At 39.1% G+C, this 3,673-nt stretch overlaps 1 protein-coding gene across 3 annotated transcripts in view; it reads right to left on the reverse strand.

Annotated features, from left to right (window-relative positions):
* Positions 1-3,074, reverse strand: part of LOC143301261 (uncharacterized) — a 19,971-nt gene extending 16,897 nt beyond the window's left edge. For 2 of the 3 annotated variants that reach the window (XM_076615450.1, XM_076615423.1), the window contains exon 1: positions 2,815-3,072. The gene's annotated coding sequence lies outside the window, so the exon portion shown is untranslated. Of the gene's footprint in view, positions 1-2,814 lie in introns of all 3 variants that reach the window. The other variant, XM_076615432.1, reaches the window with a different exon arrangement.
* Positions 3,075-3,673: the final 599 nt, after the last annotated feature.

A 3,673-nucleotide genomic window follows, 5' to 3' on the forward strand; every position in this document is an offset into this window, starting at 1 on the left:
GCCGAGATTTGTTCCGATCTCCTCGATCAACAGGCCAATAGATGTACAGACCTGCTCGTGCCTGAACCTCCTTCGTGTGTATACGCATTCAGAATATCAAATACGCACGCTAAAGATCCCCGTAATCCATGCCAGCGTATGGTGGGTAATAGAAACAGGAACATACCTGGCATGCACCCCACAACCCCCTACTCCCACCCCACCCCAACCCTAGAAAACGGAGTATGACTGTCTATAAATGGCGGGGGTAAAAACGGTCTTCGTTTTCAGGTAAAGCCCACTGCGAGTGAACGTGGGAGTCGAAGACCCACGAACGAAGAAGAAGCAGAAGCCTTCCTGTTGGTTTGATTTCAGTCTGGTCACTTGTTTGATTTCACGATCCCTACTTGTTTGATTTCACTATTCCTGCTTGTTTGATTTCAGTATCACTACTGGTTTGATTTCAGTATTCCTACTTGTTTGATTTCAGTCTTTTCACTTGTTTGATTTCAGTTTTCCTACTTGTTTGATTTCAGTCTTGTCACTTGTTTGATTTCAGTATTCCTACTTGTTTGATTTCAGTCTTGTCACTTGTTTGATTTCAGTATTCCTACTTGTTTGATTTCACTGAGTCTTGTCACTTGTTTGATTTCAGTCTTGTCACTTGTTTGATTTCAGTATTCCTACTTGTTTGATCTCAGTCTTGTCACTTGTTTGATTTCAGTATTCCTACTTGTTTGATTTCAGTCTTATCACTTGTTTGATTTCAGTATTCCTACTTGTTTGATTTCAGTCTTGCCATTTCTTTGATTTCAGTATTCCTACGTGTTTGATTTCAGTCTTGTCACTTATTTGATTTCAGTATTCCTACGTGTTTGATTTCAGTCTTATCACTTGTTTGATTTCAGTATTCCTACTTGTTTGATTTCAGTCTTGCCATTTGTTTGATTTCAATATTCCTACTTGTTTGATTTCAGTCTTGCCATTTGTTTGATTTCAATATTCCTACTTGTTTGATTTCTGTCTTGTCACTTGTTTGATTTCAGTCTTGCCACTTGTTTGATTTCAGTATTCCTACTTGTTTGATTTCAGTATTCCTTCTTGTTTGATTTCAGTATTCCTACTTGTTTGATTTCATTTTCAGTCTTGTCACTTGTTTGATTTCATTTTCAGTCTTGTCACTTGTTTGATTTCAGTATTCCTACTTGTTTGATTTCATTTTCAGTCTTGTCACTTGTTTGATTTCATTTTCAGTCTTGTCACTTGTTTGATTTCAGCATTCCTACTTGTTTGATTTCAGTCTTGTCACTTGTTTGATTTCAGTATTCCTACTTGTTTGATTTCAGTCTAGCCACTTGTTTGGTTTCACTCAGTACTCCAACATGTTTGATTTCAGTTTTCGCACTTGATTTTCAGCTCTCCCACTTACTTGGTTTCAGTCTTCACACTTTAATCAATTAATGTGACATCACGTAGGTATATTCTGCACCCAAGTCCGGCTACAGGAGCCAGTCGGGGTTGCCAGGGCGTTTCCGCTTCGTTCGTTATGTAAATAAAGACAAATAAATAGATAGATAAATAAACAAATATTGTGGTGTTTTGAACCCACCACATCCCAGTCAGTGGCCTAACCACGGACTGGGCTATAACTGCAGTTATGGGGAAAGTCAAGCCTAAAGATCCACGCGAGCATGTCGGGTTGTTTCAAAGGACACTGAGGCTATGCATGGTTCCACATATTACTGCTGGGCGTTTGAACGACATCTGGCTTTTCTCGTTTATATGACCGTTTCATCTCCTTTTTAGCGCCTGCCATATATTCTAATAGCGTATGTTGAGAACCCACCTGCATGCGCAGGCGGTAGGCTTACATTTCACAGATACTTAGAAGACCTCTATCTGCTTGTCAAGACTGGTGCGAATCTCTCCTTAAGTGTTCCTAAGACCACCTCGAGTGACAATCGTTAAACCGTCTCTGTGTGTGTGTGTGTGTATATATATATATATATATATATACATATATATATATATATATATATGTGTGTGTGTGTGTGTGTGTGTGTGTGTGTGTGTGTGTGTGTGTGTGCGCGCGCAAACCTCATAACTTAGTACAATATTTAAGCCTATAGGTTACCATAAACCAGCAGTGTTCTCACGTGCTGTCTGAAGAAAACAAAAATGATGCACATATACGCAAGTTGAAGTCAAAACTGAACACTGTCTCTGGTGTTGTGATAAATTTAGCGGTTTTAAATCGTAGTTCACAGTTTATTTACATGGACAAAAATATCACTGCAAGAGGAAAACATTGATCTTACCAGAATAGCTATTATTCCTGTCCCATGATTGTTTCTTAAAGTTTTCTAGAATATTCTAGACAACCCAAACTAAAACAGAAGCAGTTTCCGATAACATTCATTTATTAAACAGGCTTTTTTGTAATTAAAAAAAAAAGTGTTTACCCTACTAGATTTCAAAGGTACAGGTATCACAGGAAACAGGCAGCATGCCGACTGTGAGAACATTTCCATGACCTCCAAATCGTCTTTATGCATGACTACTCATGTTGTTCCGTGTCCCAAAGCATAAAAAGGTCAACGATCAAATATTTATTAGTTGTACAAAGCCTACTGCGTTATTTTCGTCCGAGTCTCAGCATATATGTCTTATTTTCCCTCTCAGTAATTCTTGTTTCACCCTCCATGTGTTACTTCGGAGGTGATTTGGTAAGTGGTTTTTCAGTCTACAGCAGAGACTTGAAACACAACTGAATGAAAAGTGGTGTGTCGTAATCGTGTACCAAGAGAATAATTAAATCACTGTTTTTCTACGCACCACAGCAGCAGAAAACCTGGCCGGAAAAGTCGGGTCGTTAAACTCCACACCAGTGTCATACATCCACAGGAAACAAAACTTTATCGAGCGTAACAATAAATGGCCCACACCATTAGTGAAGACCCAGATCGAGTCATATCTCGAAGAGCACTCCCGTATATGACTGCCAGCTGTTTGTATGATACTTTTTTTTTTCTTGTTTTGTTAAAGTAATATTTATTTCCCCTTTCACGTGACTGCATGAAGACCAAAACTTGCCAAGATGTTATCAGTTTCGTTATTATCACAAGGACACCAAAGTGGATACGCTCCCCCCCCCCCCCCCCCCCAACCACCAAATTACCAAAGCAAGCAATTTAGTGTGTGTGTGTGTGTGTGTGTGTGCACTCACCAAAGTTTCACTGTCATTATATTTACCATAAAGGTATTAGAACAGATTTAAATTTTTAAAAATATTTTTTTTAAACTGTCACAAAGTTCATTGATTTATTCACTTATCTATTGTTGCCTGCTTAAATTGTTTGCTTATTATTGAATTTATCATAACTATATAGCTCTCGGACAAAGCGAGAATGGCGTCTTTTCCTCCACAAAACTCTGAGAAGTAAACATTGACCACTTGCATGAATACAATTGAGCAGAAAATCTGATGTAACGCATCAATAACTGACGGAAACCGAATCAGCATGGGAAGTTTTCTCTAAGACCCAGCTGTGCATGTGGCCATGCGCGCAGTGAAAGGTCAGTGAACATGTACAGACCGCAACCGTAAGCTACGTTCTGCTCGTTAATTAACTCCGACACCAACTGGGGGCTCATTAAAAAGCCGTTTGGACTGGTTTCGTAAACGCCACTGCAT

The sequence above is a fragment of the Babylonia areolata genome, chromosome 2 (genome assembly GCF_041734735.1).
Source record: "Babylonia areolata isolate BAREFJ2019XMU chromosome 2, ASM4173473v1, whole genome shotgun sequence".
NCBI lineage: Eukaryota > Metazoa > Mollusca > Gastropoda > Neogastropoda > Buccinidae > Babylonia > Babylonia areolata.